Raw genomic sequence first — 22,522 nt, 5'->3', positions numbered from 1 at the left:
TACTACTACTACTACTACTACTACTACTACTACTACTACTACTACTAGGAAATCTTATACATAGAAAATTGTTTAAAGTTTTCCTTTTACTGTGCAAATTTCAATTTGAAAAAATAATTCTATTGCCAATTTTAATTGTTCTACAGCGAAAAAGAAACCTATTAGTTTTCTTTTTCACTATAGAACACAAAGAAAGAAAAGGAGCTGTGATACATTCCCTTCCCCAGTACTCCACTTCTTTCCCAATACCAGAACCTTGTTTAAAAAGCTTTGTCAATTGTCAAATCACTCTGACTTTTGGCAGCACCAGCCTAACAACTGAGTTCATTGTCAGTGCCTTAAACAATGTTGAGTTCATAAATAATGTTATCTTTTGGATTATGAAATCACATACTGAAACACAGGTATGTGAAGTGACTTGTATCTATTCAACACATACAAGATTATTATCTTAGTAGCAATTAGCTCGAAAGGTACCCAGAAATTAACTAATGTCCTGTTATAGTGGAGACATTTAGAGGCTACAATTCACATTCCTCTCTCTTAGCTGTTTTTTTTTAAACCTTTCTCTCTGTCTTATTTTAATGGTTTAAGATGGATGGAATTTTAATTGTACAGATGTATCAGATACTCTGGAAGGAAACCAGATCTATCCCCATTAGAGTTTTGTTGAAGTTTCATGTAACAGGAATGAATGCGAATCAATTATCACATATTTCATTATGACTGGAGAAAACAAACAGTGTCAATATTTGCTTCCAGAGCTCTTTCGTTTTTTGGAAAAGCCTTTACAAAGTCATGTAAGGCTAAATAAAACCCCATGAAGAGCATCTCAGAGTTCAGCAAAGATCGTAAAAGACTCTAACCCAGAAGTCACAAGGGCTTCAATATCTTAAATATGTTACTATGAGGAAAAATTCCCACTAAATCTTCCCACACTCATGGAGACCATCATGGAAAGGAACTTTGGATCTGTTTATCTCTATTTGTAATGACTACCTTCAAATTTAGTCTCCTTACTGCTGAAGTGTAAAGTGCCCATTTGAAAAAAGAATGTAGTCCTTTCACACATTGGGATTGTTATACTCTGAGATGTGGAGGCAGCAGTATGTCAGGATGCATTTTTGGAGATTAGCACGGAACACACTTTCTACTAAACTGGCTAAGCATGTAAAATTAAGCACTGGATGTCAGAAGTTCAGCTGCTCAGTCAACACGGGAGTGCTTCAGTAGTGATTCCTGACACCTTAAAGAATGTCTCTCCCCCACATCACCAAATTTCGTTTTCTTAAGAGAAAGACTGATCAAAGAATCTGTAAGTTTGCATAGAGTTAAGAAATCATTTAGTTCTCAACTGAGAACCTTGTATAATCCCTAATACCCAGTCAGTTGTCTAGCCTCTATTTACAAATCATTACTTCCCAAGGCAGCCCATCCTATTTTGGGACACTTCTACTTGTTAGCAAGTTTTTCTCTATATCAAACCAAAAATTGACCTCTTTTCAACTAACTCATTGTGGTGGAGCAGTGTAGTTTATTGGACAGAATACTAGACTTGCAATTCTCACTAGACTTGCAATTTAGAGACCTGAATTCAAATCCCACCTCAGATTCTTACTGTGATTCTGGGCAAGTCACTTAACCTCTTTGGGTCTCAATTTCCTTATCTGTGCAATAAGGGAGGTTGGAGTTAATGGCTTCTCTAAATCTATGACCCTAGTTCTACCCTCTGAGACCAAGCATAATACGTCTTATCACTATTTCACCTAGCAGCTCTTCAGATACTTGAAAACATCCATCATGTCCTCCCTAACTGCATGTTCTCCAGTTCTCTCACCCTCCTGGTCTACCTCCTCTGTATCAATGTTATGAATACTTGTGTCTTATCTCCTTCTTCCTGCTAAATAAATTAAACCACACCACCCCAGTGGGAATAGACTGTGATATACAGGGATATAAGAGAAAGTATCTTACAGATCCACCAGCAAAGTAAAAAACATTGCGGGTGGATCTCATTAGATTTATATCTCACACCTACATTTTCATCATAATTTGTAATGAGGAAGTGTAATCTTTCAACCCAGATTATGGAACTCCACATGTGGCATAGAAACCACAAATCATCTCAGTCTATAGTACTGGTATCGCATAATCTCCTCAGAGGTCATCTAATTCAGCCTACTTTTGAACAATAATCCCCTCTACACCATACCTGACAAGAGGTCAGCTAGCTTTCACTAGATCTCTAGTGATGGAGGAGCCAACAGCTTGCTAAAGCAGTCTATTCTGTTTAGGTAGAATTCCAATTGTTAGAAAATTTTTTCCTTACATTTAACCTAAATCTTCCTCTTCGCATTTTCCAGCCATTGCAACTAGATCATCCTCTGGAGCTAAGTCAAATAAGTCTAAACTCTTTTCCATATGTATCTCTTCAGCTACTTGAAGACAGCCATCATGTCTTCTCCCAAGTTTTCTTTTTCCATTCTAGGCATCCCCAGTTACTTCAACTATACAATGCCCTTAACCTTCCTGGTTGCGCTCTCCTAGTCATTCTCCAGTTTAGCAATGTCTTTTGTACAATATGGTGCCCTTAATTGAACCCTCTTCAAGCAGAGATGTGGTGAGGTTCAAATGAGATGATGGACATGAAGCACTTTGTACACCTTCAAATGCTATATAAATATTTATTATAGTAATTATTATTATCAGTCATCAGTTAATGTTAGCCTACAGTCACCAGGCTTCAGTATTCCAATGATTTCATTCTCTGAACCTTCTACTACGTTCCTGCTGAGCTCAAGCAATATTTTTGGAGCAATACAGGAGTATGCTGGCAAATGTTTAACACTGGACTCTCAAGGGAAAAAACTATTCCTGTACACAATTCTAAGTTTAATGTGCTTTATTAAAACACTTTGTTATGTAACGAGGGCTATCCTTTGCATATAGAATGTGTGTGTGGCGGGGAAGACCATTGTGTAGTTTGACTTTTATACCTGCCAGAATAGGAAGCAGGAGGTTGAGTTCAGAAGCTTGGCCACTCTGCTGTCATCAGAGAGCCCTTGGTTATTGGGTTTGAAATATCTATATAGATATCCTATCTTTTACTTATGAAGTTGATTTTTTTTAATCCAAGTGTGAGATTTTATATTTACTTACGTTTTTGTCACTGGACGTCTCTTGGACTCAAATCCAGCAACCCTGAGGTATTTCCTGTTGCTAGAACCTAGAACCAAATGATCTGCTTTATATATAAAAATATGGTAATGTGTTTACTTTGCCTTAGGAACTTAGGATTTTTCTCAAATGCCAGTTCTAGTATTTTTCTCCCATGGTTGACCCACAAGCTTATAAGGTTTGTTTGTTTTTTAGGAACGTGTTGGATAGCCTTTAGAGGCTCTTAATTTTACCATCCTGAAAAATATATATTTCGGCTAACCCTTTAGGAACCGGGAAAATTTAAAAAAAAGTATTTTTCATACAGGGTACAAAAGGGCTATAACTACACTTGGGTATTTAGGAGCATTGTGCCATATGGGAACATTCAGGCTAGAGCTAGAAGTTTCCCTTTTCCAATTTGTTACATTTTTATGTGCCCCAGAAAAACTTGTGGGGCTCCCTTTGTGTTAAATAAGTACAAATGATTTTAACATGGATATAAGTGGTCTTTGAGAGTTTAATTGAATGCTTCCTTTTTGTTTATTTTAAAACTTTATAAATTATAACTTTAAAAATAATAAATGAATTAATTTTTCTAATTAGGTTTTACATTTTTTGTTCTGTGGGCCTAGGGTACCTGGACCTGTTATGATATTGGTGAAGGAAGAGGTTATTGAAGAAACTCTTTCTTCTAATGCTGATCTACAGCTATTATGCAATTTATAAACTCAGAGAGTTGTTTGTGGCACTCAACTCAAAAATTTAGTGATTTATCAAGGGCAGCAGAGCCAGTATGCATGTGCCAGAGATGTAACAGGAGCCTATGTCTTCCTGATGTCAAAACCAGCTCTTTATCCCTTATGCCAAACAGTCTCTCATCTTCTTCCATGGGATTATATAAATTAATATATATTTCAAAATTAAATTGTTCTTATTTTACAGAAATGGTTAGTATATTGTAGCTAGATAGGAAGTAGAAGAGAGGTTTCATCTAAGTTAAGGCTGGAATCATTCTTGAGAGTCCATTTGGTCTCTTCTCTATCTTCAGACAGGCCTGTGTTTAATCCATCCCAGACAGAGGAGAATGAGACCTTCAGAAAAGGGAATCCCTCACCTTTATTAAATTACTACTGTAATATTTAACTTATCTCACTAGCAGGAAATCTAGTTCATATGGTTCTTAAGCTAAAGTTGATAGATTCCCAAGGATAGGGGAATTTCAGGGGGGGTCAGTAAACTTGGATAAGAAAAACTACAAATTTCTTTACTTTTCTTTTTTTTGTGAGTTAATCAGGGTTAAGTGACTTGCCCAGGGTTACACAGCTAGTAAATTTATTTTCACTAACCTCTTAACTGAAATTTAACATTTTTTAAAAGTTTCTGCCAAGACTACTTAAGGGGTCCATGTAATTAAAAAGAAAGGTTACAAAACCCTGCTTGAGATCCTTTCTTTGCCCTTACTATATTCTACTCTGAATCTTATTTATTAGTATACTTATCAATTACATTATAAATTTCTTGAAGGCAGAAACTATGTTGTTTTTCATCTTTATAGTCTTAGTACCTGGCAGAGTGCCTTGTGTTTAGTAGGTGCTTAATAAATGTTTGTTAAATTAGAATTGATCCTGGATTTCTCATTCTGAAGTTTAAGTTCATTTCTTCTTTTTTGCCAGATAGGGAATACCTGGTCAACTTTAAGAGCATTTCTTATCCATGATGGCATATCTTGTAGCTACAGGGAAAAATCATTGGGGAAAAAAATGGAATGGTTATTTCTCACCAACCTTAGATTTCACATATCTTCCTCACACATTCCTATCCCTCCACCACCAAAATAAAATTTTGATCCCTGGGGATAAAAGTGGGGGGAGGAGAAAGATAATGTAGGAAAGTGGCATAGATGTATCCACTGACTGACTTACTCTCTCTCTCCTCCCCCCACCCTATTCGCCTCAAATACCATTCCAAATCTACCACTTTGGGAATAATCCAAGCACTTTTAACTTCTCATCCAAAATGTTTAAATGTTAGAGGCACCAAGCTTGTCAACAAAGGTAGAATACTTCCATGCTAACTTCAAACAAGGTAGTCCACTACTTGAGAAAACCATGTAATGACTCAGGGCACCAAGTTTTAGGAAGAACCCAATAATATATCATAAAAAAGGTTTTATCTTAAAGAACAAATGCTAACTTTGGCTAGGTCTCCAACAATTTTCCTGCCAAACCCGGAAGTCCATTTCTAATATATACACTTACAGTTTGTATAGTGTGAACACTTGCTGAGGAAACATTTGAAGTCCTTCTCAGACCAAATGACTCACAATGCATGTTTAACTTGCTATATATTTTTCAGTGTCTAGGAGGAGGAAGACTAGAGCTAACTTGTGAAATTAAATCAATTACACATAATTTTTGTACTGCAAATAACTTCTCTAGATCCCGAGTTTTAAATTGCCAGTTTTAAATCTTCTATTTGTTCCTAGGACATGGGAGGTCCAAGGAATATTTGGATGTTCTCCTCTACCCTTGCCTCCTCCTCCTCCCCCAACAGGCACCAAGCTTGTCAGATTTTATTTACCTTGAAAGAACAAACCGGGCAAACATTCAACCACTGTGACCAGCAGCATCCGCTTCCCATTAGCACTTATGTGCCTTCAAACTCCTGAGAGCTTGTGACCATAATGAAAAGTTAGGGCTAATTTTTTAAAATGTGGTGCTTTGGCAAGGATTCTCTTTCTTTCAATGGGTAATAGCATAGGCACATACTCTTTAATGTCAGTGTTGATAAAGATTAAGATAGAGTGGTTAGTTTTTTAATCTCTAATTTTTAAGAAGTTGGTCTTATTTAGATGGAACTTTCTGGTAGTAGTTTTGCAACCTGTAATAAACTCGTTGGAGCCAGAAGAAATAGATACTGTATGTCCTCAGAGGCTTCCTTGGGTCAGTAGCCTGGAAAATGTTATCCAAAGGGTTAACTGTGTCCAAACCTTATTTATGTTTGTATGATTGGGGCTGTGAAGGATGCAGCTTTTGTATTCACTCCAGGTTTGTGGAAGATTAGCTGTTCTAAATAGGAATGGAAGAACAGCCCAGAAAAATTGGGAAAAGAATGCGTAGCATGAACAGTAGGATTTTTTTTCTGTGTGTGGTTGTATAGAGGCGGAAAAGGATGAAATGTGGTTTAAAAATTAAATGCAGACTAACTGCTCCTCTCCTCTGTGGACTACCCAGAAAGCATTTAATGCAGGAGATGCTGCTGACCATTGACCACATTCCTCCCACCATTCAGTAGGAATTTTCAGAATTTGTAAAATAGGCTAAGACATATCTTTTTCAGCTGTTGCAGCTGAATAGTTGAAGTGTGTGTGTGTGTGTGTGTGTGTGTTTGTATGTGCTGGGCTTAGGAAAAGAGATTTAGCATGTGCAGTACAACCTAATTATCTTGAATTGCTTAAGCAGTCTTTTGGGATTAAAATAATAATAGCAGCTCATTTTATAGAAATGATGGATAAATGAATCTAATTATGAAAAGTATCTCTTCTCTTCCCAACCCCACAAATCACACCTGTGATAAGAGATCAGTCATTCACCCATTGATTCAAGAAACATTTAATGCCTATCTTCTATATTACAAATAAGGAATTAGCTAAAATTTTTGAAATCAATTTTATATATTTATGTGTTGAAGTCTCCAAATAGGGTATAGCTTTTCTTTAAAAATATGTGGTGATATTTAATGGAAATATAATATATACTCAGGTATATATGAGAACAGGAGAAATTGAGGATAAAAATCTTTCATTAATTTTTACTTCTAGTAATTTAACATTTTTATTTTTCAAGTAAAAAGCATTTTTATTAGCCTGTCCTTCCTAGTACAGCCCTAATGACCAATTTTAGAAAAGAAAAAGAAACCCTTCAAAATTAGCCATGTGTAAAAATGTATGTTTCCCTATGGATTTTTAATTCTTCACCTCTCCATCATAAGATGAGTGCTTTACTTTCATTATTTTGAGCTCATGGTTTATCATTATGTTGGTCAGAGTTCTAAAGTCTTTCAGAGTTGCTTTTGTCTATAGTGTCATTGCATTAATCGTTAGAGTTCTTTTCATCTCTCTTTGCATCAGTTCATAAAGATCTTTCTAGTTTGCTTTGTTTTTGTTCATTTCATAATTTCTAACTGCCCAATAATGTCTCATTGCATCCATAAATATTCAATTTGTTTAGCCACTTTCCAATAGGAAGATGTTCCCTTAGTTTCCAATTTGGGGCTGTCATGAAAGGAGCTGCAATAAATATTTTTGTACTTATAGATCTTTTTCCTCTTCTCTGATTTCTTTGTGTCATACATCCAGCTATACCATAGCTGGGGCAAAGGGTATACACAATTTGGTAACTTTCTTGGCATAATTCCAAATTGATTTTTAGAATGACTGAATCACTTCATAGTTCCACCAACAATGCACTAGTAGCATGTCAATTTTTCTATAGCCCTCCCAACATTTGTCATATTCCTTTTTGGTCATCTTTCCCAGTCTGATTTCTATGAGGTAGAACCTCAAAGTTGCTTTAATTTGCTTTTCTCTAATTACTAGATTAGAGCAGAGGTATCAAACTCACTGCCTAGCCCAAATGGCAAAACTCAAGTGAGGCCAAATCAGATTAAAATGCTAATGGGAGATGATTAACATAAGAAGTAAAAATATAATGCAATATAGATAATGTTAAATTGTGGTTTTCTAAGTCACTGCTGCCAGCAAGGATCTACTTCTATTTGGGTCTAACCCCACTGCATTAGACCATTTTAGACTGAGAGCATTTTTTCATATGATTGTTCATAACTTCGTTTTCTTCCTTTGAAAAATCCTTTGACAATTCATTGGGGAATGACTTTTAGTCTTATAAATTTTGATCAGGTCCTTACATATTTTGAAAATGAGGTCTTTATCAAAGAAACTTGCTACAAGAAATTTTTCCCAGTTACCTTTTTCTTTCTATTTTTTTTTACTGCATTATATTGGTTTGTGCAAAAACTTCTCAATTTTATATAACTAAAATTATCCATTTTTTCTTATGTGATACTCTTTATTACCTGTTTAGTCATCAACTCATCCCTTAGCCACTCATATGAAATCTAATTTCTTTCCTCATCCTTTAATTTTTTAAAATTATGTGACCTTTTATATGTCAGGTATGTATGCATTTTAAACTCTTCATGCTACATGGTATGAGGTATTATTCTGAGCCTAATTTCTGCTAGAGTGCTATCCAATTTTTCCAGAAGTTTTTGTAAAATAGTGAGTCCTCCCTCCAACAACTTGGATCTTTAGGTTGATCCAACATTGTTTGCTTCTGTATGTTGTGCATACATATGTGCCTACATGTCTCCAATTTCTTCTGTTCTTCTATTTGTTTAATTTTATTGTCTTATTGTTAATTTGACAATTTTGTAAAGTAAGAGCATGTTGATGCTATTTGGGATTTTTTATTGTCCCTAAAGTTTGAAAACACTGCTATGTTTCTGTACCCACATTCTGATTTGGAGAACATAGAGCTTTAAAAAGTCACCTACCTCTTTTATTAAATAAATGAAGAAACTGAAACCAAGATTTATTAAGCAGCTTGTTTAAGTCACACAAGTACTTTCAAGTAGCAAAGTCAGGATTTGAAACCAAATTGCAAACCACAGAGTCAGCATTCTTTCTATTCTACTATCATTTATCTCTAAGAATTTTTCCATCTTATCTTAGGTTTTCATATTCTACCAATAGAATGTAAGTTTCTTTTTTTATTTTTTGTTTTTATTTTTCAAATGCTTTATTAACTTCTGATTCACATCATTCATTTCCCCCATATTTTGAGTTACAAATTTTCTCCCCGTTTTTCCCCTACCCACTGCACCAAAATAGCAGTCCCATAGGATATCTCCTCCTCCAATCTGTTCTCTCCCATATTTTCTCCCATACCCCTTTCGACTTTTCCAGTAGGGCATGGTGGATCTCTATGCCCCAGTGCCTGTATATCTTATTTCCCAATTACATGTAAAATAGTATTAATAATAGTGTACACACACACACACACACACACACACACACACACACATATATATATATATAAACATTTGATTTTAAAATTTTGAATTCAAGATTCATTCCCTTCCTCCCTTGTCACCCACCCTTACTGGGAAGATAAGCAGTTCGGTATAGGTGGTACATGTGTAGCTAATGCAAAACAATAGCATAGTAGATATATTGTAAAAGACTGACTATATTTCCCTCCCTTCTGTCCCAACTTCCACTTGTTCTGTTCTCTACTTTAATCCCATCCCTTTTCAGAAGTGGTTGCTTCCAACTTCCCTCCCCTCCAGCCTGCCCTCCCTTCCATCATCCCCCCTCTGATCCCCTTCCCCTCCTACTCTCCTGGAGGGTGAGATACCCTATTTAGTGTGTATTTCATTCCCTCCCCAAGCCAAATTCAATGAGAATAAGGTTGACCCATTCCCTTATGCCTTCCTATTCTTCTGCTCCATTGAAACCATTTTCCCTTGCCTCTGCTTTGTGAGATAATTTACTCCTTTCTGTTTCTCCCCATCTCCTCTCATTATATTCTTCTCTCACCTCTTAATTTCACCTTTTAAGTATCATCCCTTCCTGTTAAATGGGTCCTGTGCCCTCCATCTATTTATACCTGTAAACATATATACACACATTCACATATGTATTCATATGCCCATATACCCTCATATATATATATATATATATATTTCTATTCCCTTCAACTATTTTCATACTGAGAAAAGTTTCATCAATTACAATTATTGTTTTTCCATGTAGGAATGTAAATAGTTCAACTTTGATAAGTTTGTTATGATTTCTTTTCCCTGTTTACCTTCTCATGCTTCTCTTGCTTCTTGTATCTGAATGTCAAATTTTCTATTCAACTCTAGTTTTTTCATCAAGAATGCTTGAAAGTCCTCTATTCCACTGAATGACCATATTTTCCCCTGAAACATGATACTCAGTTTTGCTGGGTAGGTAATTCTTGGTTTTAATTCCAGCTCCTTTGACCTCCGGAATATCATATTCCAAGCCCTTCGATCCCTCAGTGTAGAAGCTGCCAGATCCTGGGGTATCCTGATTGTGTTTCCACAATATTCAAATTGTTTCTTCCTGGCTGCTTGTAATATTCTCTCCCTAATCTGGGAATTCTGGAACCTGGCTATAATATTCCTAGAAGTTTTCTTTTTGGGATCTTTTTCAGGAGGTGATCAGTGGATTCTTTCAACTTCTATTTTGCCCTCGGGTTCTAAAACATCAGGGCAGTTTTCTTTGAGAACTCCCTGGAAGATGATTTCTGGGTTCTTACTTTGATCATGGATTTCAGGTAGTTCAATAATTTTTAAATTATCTCTCCTGGATCTGTTTTCCAGGTCAGTGGTTTTTCCCATGAGGTATTTCACATTGCCTTCTATTCTTTCATTTGTTTGGATCTGTTTAATAGCATCTTGATTTCTCATAAAGTCATTAGCTTCCATTTGCTCCAATCTAATTCTGAAGCAATGATTCTCTCTCATTGAGCTTTTGAGATTCTTTTTCCATCTGGCAAATTCAGCTTTTTAAGGCATTCTTCTCCTCATTGCCTTTTTGAGCCTCTTTTGCCATTTGAGTTAGTCAGTTTTTTATGGTGTGATTTTCCTCAGTTTGTTGTCTGTCATTTCATAATTTTCTTGCATCGTTCTCATTTCTCTTCCCAATTTTTCCCCCACGTCTCTTATCTCCTTCTTAAGGTCCCCTATGGCCTATAACCAGCTCGTATTTTCCTTTGAAGCTTTTGGTGTAGGAGTTCTGACCTCACTGTCTACCTCCTGTTCCATGCTTTGCTCCTTTTTGTCCCCCAAATAGGAGTCTAATGTTGGAATCTTCTGTCTGCTTTGCTTCCTTTGCCTGGTCATGTCACCCCTCAGTCACTTGACCCCTGGGCTTTTTGCCACAATAGGACTCTGCCACCAGACAGGGGAGCTTTTGTCCCAAACGCTGGGGTTTTCTCAGCTGCTGGAGGTATTAGATGCCCTCTCTGAGGCCTCCACATGCTCTGGCAAGCTGGACACACACCCCAGGATCTCCACCCTAGACTGCAATCCAGATCTAAGCAGGTTAAAGCAAGAGTGATTACCCCTCAGACTGGTTGCTTGGTCCCCCTACACTCTGCAGGCCAGGAGCTGAAGCTGCCACGTGGTGCTGGCTGGCTGTGACATCTCAGTGGCTTCTTGCGCTGGAGGCAAAGGCCAGGCACTCCCACTTCCTGGGTCTCAAAGTCCAGACTGCGCTGACCTCTCACTTTGTCCTTCAAATCTCTGCGTTGATAATTCTGGAAATGGCCAGAGCTGCTGCTGATCTGGAGCCCCTCCTGCCGGGGGCTGGTCAGGCCTACCCTGGGGCTAAAACCTCCGTTCTCCCGGCCTGGGCTCAGCTCCCAGAGCACTGCACTGGCTGATTCCTGCCGGCCTGTCAGGCTGTCCTCAATGGGAGGTTAGCTTCTCTGTGTCATTTGTGGGTTCTGCAGCTCCAAAGTTTGTTCAGAGTCCCCTTTTTACATTGATTGGAGAAGGTGGAAGCCGGAGCCGCTCAGAGGTCATGCTTCTACTCCACCATCTTGACTCTGCCCCCTATAAGGTATCACTTTAAAAAAATTAACAAATATTTATTTTCCTTTCCTTCCACAATTCCCTTCCTACCCTCAATAGAAAAAATAATAAAAGTAAAACCCTTGTAAAAATATCTATAGTAAAACAAAACGAATTCTCACACTTGTCATGTCCAAACATATGTCTCACTCTAACTCTTAAATGAATCAACTAGAATGTAAGTTTCTTAAAATCAGGGACATTTTATCTTTTTCTTTGTATTTCCAGTACATAGTAGATGATTAATAAATTCTTGCTGGATTAATTGAGATTGGAGCTAAAGAGGGCCTTCTAGAAATATATTTGTATAAAGATGTTTTGTAGTGAGTGTGCCCATACTTTTACTAAAAGTGCTTGTGTCATGTTATATGGCATTTGTTCTTATATGAAGAGAATTCTCTAAGTTTGATCCCAAAGAAGAGCTATGAGAAGATACCTTTCCCAACTCCTTTATAAAGGTGGAGGGTCCACAGATGTAGAACACTGCATATAAAAACAGAATTTTTTCATTGCTTGCAGAAGCAGCTAGGTGGTAAAGTAAATAGAGCATTATAACTGGAGTCAGGAAGACCTAAATTCAAATCCAACCTCAGGCATGTGTGTGACTCTAAGCAAATAACTTAAGCTTTGTATTCCTCAGTTTCCTCATCTGTAAAATGAAGGTATTAATTGGCACCAACCTCCAAGATTTGTAGTGAAGAAGAAAAAAGTGAGATAATATCTGTAAGGCATATTGCAGATCTTAAAATACTATATAAATGCTGGCTATTATTATTGATTATTTTTGCTGACTTTTTTCTTCTTCTTTTTTTTTTTTTTTGCTTTTTGGAGGGCCATTGGGGTTAAATGACTTGCCCAAAGTCACATGGCTAGTAAGTGTGTCAGATATCTGGGCCAGATTTGAACTGAGGTCCTCCTGACTCCAGGTCTTGGTGCTCTATTCACTGCACCACCTACCCGCCCCTGTTATTTCTTTTTTAAAAAAATTCTTTATGAAATGACTCTACAGCGGGAAGGAGGGGAAAGGATACAGTGGAAATCTAGGTGATGTAAAAACAAAATGTGTGAATAAAAATCTATTTCCAAAATAGGAGGTTCTCAAAATATATAAAGTATAAGTCTTTGTAACCTGCTGCATGGTCCATGGCAGACCCCAGAACAACACCAGATTGTTGCTTATTAGAGACTCAAGATAAATATACATAAAATAAACTATATGTTATGGTAATAAGGACAGTGACTAATTTAGAAAGCTAGACTCATAATCTTTACCCTACCTTCAACATATTTTATATTACTATGCACTAATCTAAGCCTTTAGAAACCTCATGTTTCCCAAGTGGAAAACTAGAGGATAGTATTTGAGAAGTAAATCCTGCCAAATTAATATGCTAGTCTGTATATAACAGGCACTTGGGGAAAGGTGTTGGATTCTTCGAGACTGCTAGTCTTTATCTGGGTCAGTGCTAAGTATTGTCTTTATGGCCTGAAAGGATGAACATACCTCTCATAGGAACTACTGTCTTCTAAGACATGATAAAACATGATAAAACAGTCTCAGAGATGGTGAAAATTTTGTGATTTGGTCCCTTGACATAGAAGTAATGTAGTGCATACTACTACTGTAGCAATAATCTCTGGATCTAAAAAGTTGACTCTTCTAGGTCACTTTACCTTAACCCCATCTCATGTGCAGCTCCCAGGTCCCCTAGACTCCAACTTCTCCTAAAGTAGGACTTGAGGACTGTGACACTCAGGCCTAATATCCAGTATAAGAGAAAGGGAAAGGATTTGCTTGGTAGTTGGGAGTTGGTGACCTGGTAGTATTGAAGGAGAGAGTCTGATGGATATGGGAAGTCAATGGGAAAAGTTGGGGTGGAGAGGAAGAGTATTTGGGAAGAAAAGGTCAAAGAAGGTTCTTAGGCACACATGGAGATCTTGTTGTCTTAGCAACTGGTTGCTGTGTCAGCCCTTCCACAAGTATCCATAGTGATGATCTCCATGTTAGGGCAAATTTATTTTTCCCCAGGGAGAAGCTTTCTCAGTGGGAAGTTTGTGATTTACCAGTTAACCGAACTAAGATGAGGATTAATGGGACATTGTGTGATGGGTATACTCATAGCCCTGCATTAGGGCCTTCATTCATCATATTATTATTTTCTGCTGTTTCAGCATAAGAAGTGTTTATTGAGTTTGAATGTGAGCTTCAGGGGTGGTAATAAATGAGTTTTGTGTATGCAGCAGAGAGTATAATCTGGCTTAATTGATTTGACATAACTGTCCTGGGCATAACTTTTATTTTTCTTTATGAAATTCACATTGATTCCTTCCTTACACTTTTTTTGGTTGTTGTTAAACTTTTCTGATTTCTTGTGTATGGCCAATACTACCCACTGATAACCTCTACAACATGAAGGCTATGTTAGGGCCACAGTTACCCTTTGAGAAGGAATTTACATTGGATGAAAATATTTGGTTTTTTAATTTAGATTCTTAGCATGAGGAAATTTTGTGTAATAGAATGCCTTGTTTAACAAATTCTCATGAGATAGAGGGGTAGTGTTTATATTCAAAGCATTGAATGTGTATAGGCAGACATGTAGAAAATGTACCCTTAAGCCAAATTATTCCCAAATTCGTTGATATTTTTTTCTTTCCATTCACTATGGCCAGAAAGGCTGGTAATCAATATACTGGGTATTTTTAAATGGAATTATTTTGTTGTAGAATTATGAGGTCAGAAAGGATTTTAGGAGAGCCCTGAGAAATCCTACAACCTGAACAAATGTCATTATTACACAAATAATTCCAGACAATGTGTCTACTTAAAAAAAATCACCAAGGTATGAAATTCCACATGCTCCTTCATTTCTAAGGAATAAAGAGATAGGTTTATAGAAAGGTACATTTTCTTCTCAAGAACATACTACCTGCCAGTTTATGTGTATGGTGGTCTGGATGCCAGATGCCATTTTAGAGTTTAATAGCCATTGAGAAAGACATTAATTTTATTTTTCTTTCTGCATTAGACAGAGCACAAATGATAATAATTCTTGGTAATACTTAAATGAAAGCTTCATCTGCCTCTCCCTTAGGGTTCAATCCCTGTAGCCATCTTGATTTATAAACTTGATATCTTACTAAATGGGGGCAGCTAAATGGTGTCATTGATATGGTGCCAGGCCTGGAGTGAGGAAAACTCATCTTCATGAGTTCAAATCTGTCCTCACACACTTACTACTTGTGTTCCCTGGGTAAGTCATTTAGCCCTGTTTGCCTCAGTTTCCTCACCTGAAAAATGAACTGGAGAAGAAAATGGCAAACCACTCTAGTATCTTTGCCAAGAAAATCCCAAATAGGTCACAAAGAATAGGAAATGACTAAAAACAACTGAATAACAAGAGATTTTGAGGGAGGAAAATATAAATAGCTTAGAAGAGGAAGCAATAAAATATAACCCAACAAGTGACTTCATGAAAATTAAACAGAATTCAATGATTCAATGAGACAAGAAAAAATATTAGACCAAAGACAAAATGCTGAAAAAATGAGACAACTCTATGAAGTATTTACTCTCAAAAACAATTGACCTGGAAAATGGGTCAAAGATAGAGAATTTTAAAAGTCATGAAATTTCCTTAAAATCATGATCAAACAAAAGTTTGAATGCCTTATTCCAGGAAATCATAAAAGAAAACTATGCAGATGTATTGGAACAAAAGGACAAAGATAAAGAATCCATTGATCTCCTCAAAGAAACAAGTTGAAAACATTCAAGAATGGAATAGCTGAAATCTAAAGTTCCAGGTCAAAGGGGAAAATACTGTAATCAGACAGAAAGGAAAGGATCAAATACTAATGAAATATAATCAAGATCACATGTAACTATGATATAACTACTCTAGGTCTGGGAACATAAATATCAAAAGGCAAAAGAAAAAGGCTACCAACAAATTTATCATGGCAAAATGAGTACAATTGAATAGAGGAAAAATTAATCTTTAATATAACAAAGGATTTTTAAAAATTCCTGATGAAAAGACCAGAGATGGGTAGACTCTTTGAAATACATACAAGAGATAAAAAGACACTTGAACAAGTACATACATTTGATCAATTGGAAGTGTCTATATTAAGATCAAATACCCACATTCCAAGTGGGAGAGAAGAAACAAGTGTCTCTTCAGAATGCTGCTCTTTTTAAGGGTCACAAAAGAAGTCAAGAAAGACAAAAATTGAGTCTAGCAGTGGTTTTGTTCAGATTTATTAGCTTTAATAGAGGAAAGAAAAAGAAGGGGGAAACCTAGACGCTAGTACATAAATGTACTTCTAACTCCATGCACTTTGCCACCAATGATTCATTTGCTGTTTCATCCTCAAACATCTCTCACACATGGAGTATTTTCACCTGGTAATATCTCTGACATGGCATCCCCCTTCTTTCATTGGTGAGTTCCTTTCAGGGCCTCCATTTTAGGGACAGGCCCAGGCTGGCCATGCTTCATTCTCCTCTTGGCTGTGCTTCTAACTTGATGGACTTTATCACCATACCCCAGATTCTTTTGCTCTTCCTCAACCCCACTCTTGCTTCTCAGATCCCTTTTATGTGTTGTTTTTCCCCATTTAAACTAAGTGCTCCTTGAAGGCAATCACTTTTTGCTTATTTTTGTATCACCAGTGATTAGCACAGAACCTGGAACATAGTAAGTGCTCAATAAAATGTTGTTACAGCAACATCATGCATGATCAACTATGATTGACTAAGCTAATATCAGCAATACAGTGATCCAAGACAATTCCAAAAGACTCATGATGGAAAATTCTATCCACATCCATAGAAGAAACTGATAGTATCTGAATAGAGATCGAAGCATACTGTTTTCACTTATTTTTAAAACTTTTTTCCCCTTTTCTCTGTTTCTTCTTTCACAAGATTAATATGGAAACATGTTTTATATGATTACATACATAAAAACTATATTAAATTACTTAACATCTTGGGGGGGAGTGAGGAAAGAAGGGAGAAAGTTTGGAACTCAAGATTTTATTTTAAATGAATGTTAAAATTTTTCTTTATATATAATTGTAAAAATATTAAAAAATAAATGTTTGTTACCTCACAAATAAATGAGAAAGAAATGTGAGGAACTTACTGGTTTTCATAAATGGGGTTTGCCAGAAAATATAGATAGATGGAAGAGGGGATGAGGGAAGTAGACATCTCATGGTCCTTACCCTTACATACACAAAGAGTTTGTTATAGAAAGACTTTAAACTCAATAGGAAATAGATTCAGTCAGGGACAGGGGAGAGGTGGTTTAAGGGGGCAGTTAGAGTTTGGGGAGAAATGATTATGAGCAAGACAAATGTCAACTTTGGAAGGAGGATCATAAAGCAGGAACTGAAGGGGGACAAAGTGTAATAACCAGTGATTGGGGTCTGGGCTGAGTGAAGAGAAGAGAGACTGAGGAGTAGAAACAGATTATTTCGATTATATACTGCCCATGGATTAATCCCATTTCTTCTTTTTCTTTCTAAAGAAGGGATAAGGGACAAAAGAAGAAAAATTATAAGACAATATTAATGGGGGAAAATATAAAATGTATTACTTATATATGTAATATATAATACATAATCATAGTGGTGAATGGAGGAGAGAAGCAAAATGGATTTAAAGCAGAATCAAACAATACATCGTTTACAAGAAACACTTGAAACATAAAGATTCACTTAAAGTTAAAATGAAGGGCTGGGACAGAGTTTATTATGCCTCAGAAAAATTTTAAAAATTTCAGAGTATCAAAGCATGGTTTCACTCAAAGCAATGGTTTAAAGACATACACAGGGGAAAATAGAGATAAGCAAGAAAGGCACAGTATGTTTAAAAATTACAGATAATGAAATAATACCAAGATTTAATGTTTATGAATTGAAGAAAAACCTTTAAGTACTTAAATAAAAAGTTAATTGACTTATAAGGAGAAATAGACAACAAAACTCTAAAAGTTGGTGACTTCAATGTCTACTTTTTAGAACTAGACAAATCTAATAAAAAGGTAACAAAGAAGTTAAACACCTGAATAGAATTATAGAAAAGTTAAATATAACAGATATCTGGCAAGTATTGCATGGAAATAAAGAGGTGAATATAAAGATATATGTATATATACATATATATTTCAGAGATTTGCATGGCATCTTTTAAAAAACATGATCATTTGCTAAGGCCTAGAAATCCAACAAATATAGAAAAGCAGAAATATCAAACGTATTCCTTACTGCCCACAACACAAAAATTATAATAAAGAAAAGATCTTCGAAGAAAAGAACTTAGAGACTAAATAATATAATTCTAAAGAATTTATAGGTAAAAAAAATCTATATCCTTAAGCACTTTTATAAACAAAAGAGAAAGAACAGACCAATGAATTGGGAATGTAACTAAAAAAATCATAAAAGCAATATATTAGAATACTTCACATAAACACAATAACAGAACTAAAAATTAAAGAGATGAAAATTGAAAACAAAACTACATTGAATTGAGAAATAAAACTAGATAAAAAATTAATAAAATAGGGAAACTTTTACTTAGTTTCATGAAAGTTTATTGGATACAGTGTTGGCCTTGGAATTTCAAAGACCTGTGTTCAAGTCCTACTTCTAACAAATATCAGACAGTCTGATCATGTGAAAATAACTCTTCAGTATTCCAGGTAACTCTTTAAGTATATAAATTCAAAGGAATTAGAGTTCCCGATTAGCAGTGGTGCAGGGAATTTCCACATTAAGAGTTTCCTACGTGGATGAAATTGATTCTAATCTCCCCCTCCCCACCCACCCTCTGCAAAAGGCTATATAAATATATAAAAGGCAACTGAATTCCTTTGTAAAAATTTCCTCCTTGTAACATAGATTTGATTATACTGCAAATCAAATAATCTTTCTTCTGATATGGATATTTCTAGTGAATTTATCACTGTAACATTGATAATCTATAACAAGTTTTTTCTTGATGTCTATAACAGTATTAAAGCAAGCTAATGTTATTACTAGTGGAGAAGGAAGAAGAAGGGAAGGAGAAGGAGAAAGAATAAAATTACTTGCTGCTACAGTTTTACTTATTTCTATTTCTATTAAAAATTTAGAAGGAATCAGGGACTTTGATAGATCATCTAGTCATCCTCATCTCTTTGATCAGATTTATGTCCAATCACACCAGTCAAATATTTTAAACTCTCTTAAAATTCCAGTCTCCCTTGTTAACCCATTATAAGTACTTCCCAATTTAAAAAAAGCATCCAATCTATTGAAGTGAATGTGTAGTATAGTTAGGTCCTGACTGGTGTGAATAATGACTGCCATGAAGTGGTTACGCATATTCAAATTCAAATTGTTTGAAGTTATAATTATGTAAAATATCATAACTGGTTCTAGTCCAGTGGAAATATACCTGCAAAATTCAAGTAATGAGACCATTCTGGGATTTGTTATTTGTCTTAACTAAGACTTAGCTGAAAATGAATAGCTGATTTCCTACAGCTTCCCTCTCCATACTCTTTGTCCAGGCAGTATCTTAGGTGTTTTGGACTAGTGACTCCACCTAGTGGTCAATACATGGACCTTTTCTCCAATTATCTCTTCCCCACCACCTCCTTTCTTTTTCTTCATCATGATGTGGCACATGTCATCCTCCCCTTTCCTATCTGACTTTTACCACTCACAAACTCCAGTCATCATACACACATGTATTCTTTTTAATCTACTTTCTTCTTTCCTCTTTTTTCCAACTCTAATTCACTTTCCTCTCTTCTCCCTTTTCTCTTCTTCTTGCTCTCCTCTCATTCATTTTGCTTTTGAGCCAATGGTGGCTAGTAAGCACCAAAATAATGCTAATGAAATTTTTATAGTGGGAAAACAGCAATCCAAGTTTTTCTAAGTAAAATTAGAACCAATGCCAACTTTTGAAACCCCTTTAAGAAATTTCCTTCAGAAGCTCCATAAAATCTTCATATTTTTTTATATTCTTTCAGTTAAACTTGCTTTCCTTCCAAATAAGTAATCAAGATAGACAAAAATTTGTATCATCTTAGAACTAATGGGTACTGAAGAGATATTTATTAGACTTACCTGGTTAATACTAATTTAAATTCTTTTTTTAAAATTCTAAGATCCATAGTTTCATTGAATGCTCCAATGACAGATAAGCACTCATCCATGCTGTATTACATAGTTATCATGAATTATAATGGCCTAAAAATGTGCATTAACTTGTGGCCATTCCTCTGGTGATGGGCCTTGGTAAATCTAGTTATTCTAATCCTCAGCAACAGATAAACAATCTGTCTTCAGGCTTGTACTAGAATTCTTTCCAGCACAGCAGAACCTACCAGAGTTTGTGCTTTTCCTGCAGAGATGTCCAAAACTCAGGGTCATAGAAATTCTCTAAATTAAAAATACTACCCCAGTCTGAAATTTTACCAAGTCAGATTGTAATAGAGATTTTAATTTGGCAGTGAACACAGGTGAAGTGTTGTTGATTAACAAATGACTAGCAAAATTCAATTGCTGTCTATCAAGTATCAAGCCAGAATGACTATTTCTATATTACTGCTGTATCCTCTTGTACTATTCCTAGATAAATGAGTTTTGTTAAAAATTCCAGCTGTAGGAGACAAAGGGAGAAATTACTATTAAATATTTCTTCCCAGCTAAGCTTTCTTTTCAGGTTGCACGTGAAGATGGCCATTTTTTCCCCTGTGCTTTCTGAAGTTTTTGATTTAGTATAACATACTCTCTGTTTTAGAATCCTTGTGTTTTTATTTGTAATTCAAATCAAGGTCTCTTTATGGTCATTTGTCATGTGTCATTATAACTAAGTATGCATGCAACTGTTGCCATTTTATGATTGCAAATATTGCACACTGAAACAGAAGACAAATATCAGACGCTACTTTTCAAAATACTTTAAATTTTAAGAAAGCCATTTTCACCCCAGAGCATAAGAAGTCATTATCCTACAAAGATTATAAGCTTATTGAGGTCAGGGACTATGTATTGAAGAAACAGAGTGCACAGTGGTTATACTTGGAGTGAGGAATACCTAAATTCAAATCCTGGCTCAGACATTTACTCACTATGTGACCCTGAACAAATTATTTAACCTCTGCCTTAGTTTTCTCATCTGTAAAATGATAATAATAGTAACTATCTCTCAGGGTTCTTGAGAGGATCAAATAAAATAACTGAGAATTCTTAAAATAATAATAAATAAACATGAAACTCTCAACTCAGTAGATTTTCTTATTGAACAGGAGTAACTATTACAAAAGTGAAGGTGTGGATTTCAAAGACTTTAATAAAGAAAATAAGAGACATCTTTTCATACTTTCTTCTATTGAAACATTGACATTCACTTTCGGAAGCATTTCAGACTTTTACTTTGTAAAGTACTAATATAAATAGTGCTCTTCAAACCTTAAAAGTGCTACATAAAAGCTTGCTATTGTATGTATTTATGCTTTGTGTCCTTTGCAGCTAGGAAAGGATAGTTCTACCTAGCTGCTGCATAACAAATGTTTGTTAAATGAATATATGTTCAACAAGGTCAATTGAAGTCATGTTGGAGGTCAAGACCAATTTCTCCATAGAAGCAATGTTATGAGTGGTAGTTAGGTTCCCTAAGACAACTTACATTTTTAAAAAGCTTATTAAAGCCTCGTGTCACTGAAATATTTTTCACCTGCAAAAAGTACTACTTTCTTAAATATTTCAAGGATCTGTGATTTGTTAGTATAGACACACTTTCTCCTCACTCAGATCACACCTCTCTATAACTTAATAGATGACCATTGAAAGGAAACTAAACTAATTAATTAAACAAAAGATAGAAAAACACTTTTCCATCCATTCTATTCTGATACCTCAGGATGGAGGTGACCCTGGTTTCTTAAAGATTATGCCAATGGAGCCCAAGTTTCTGGCAGGCCTTAACAAGCTGGAAAGGCTTTGAGTACAAGCCTGCTGACAGACCATATGCCTATCATCTGAAGTTTGAGGAAACTCACCACAAGAGGATTGCTATCAGATGAGGCATTATTTTGGCTATAGGAATGTATGACATTACATTTACAGAAGTGCAGAAGGCTTGCAGTCAGGGTTGAGGGGGTAAAAACTCAAGAGAAATATTGTTACATAATGCTGGTATTGATGCTATTTATATCTGACATCATAAATGGAGATTTTATTCTCAAAGTTTAATGCATATCAGAAATTTTCTATTCATCCAGTTCTTGGGACTGTATGATGCAACAATCATTGAGAGATTCCTTCTCAAATATACCAATAAGGCCAAAACCCTAGTATCACTATAAGTAGCAAAGTTATAATTTGTTTTTAGATTGAGTTTTTTTTGTTCTAACAAATGATAGGTTTCTCCCAAATATTTATGCAGTATTTATAGTAGTTTACAAGGAAAATAGATGCTGAGACACTGAAATGTATTTCTTCATCAAAGAAAGGTTTAATTAGTTTTAGTATAGTATACCTTAAAAGGCAGAAAAATAGCCTTATGGTTTTTAGAGTTAAAAAAAGATTTTGGCTTAAATATCAGCTGCCCAAGTTGGAAGGAATGTGTGTGTGTGTGTGTGTGTGTGTGTGTGTGTGTGTGTGTGTGTGT

General features: G+C 35.6%; 1 protein-coding gene across 1 annotated transcript in view; it reads left to right on the top strand.

Annotated features, from left to right (window-relative positions):
• Positions 1 to 22,522, top strand: part of BMP6 (bone morphogenetic protein 6) — a 223,963-nt gene that overhangs the window by 102,951 nt on the left and 98,490 nt on the right. The window lies entirely within an intron of this gene.

Source organism: Petaurus breviceps, unplaced genomic scaffold (genome assembly GCF_028583685.1).
Source record: "Petaurus breviceps papuanus isolate PSGF00001 unplaced genomic scaffold, PetGlider_PUasm1.0 582, whole genome shotgun sequence".
NCBI lineage: Eukaryota > Metazoa > Chordata > Mammalia > Diprotodontia > Petauridae > Petaurus > Petaurus breviceps.
Note: the sequence above shows the minus strand (reverse complement) of the source record. Positions and strands in the feature narration are given on the sequence as shown.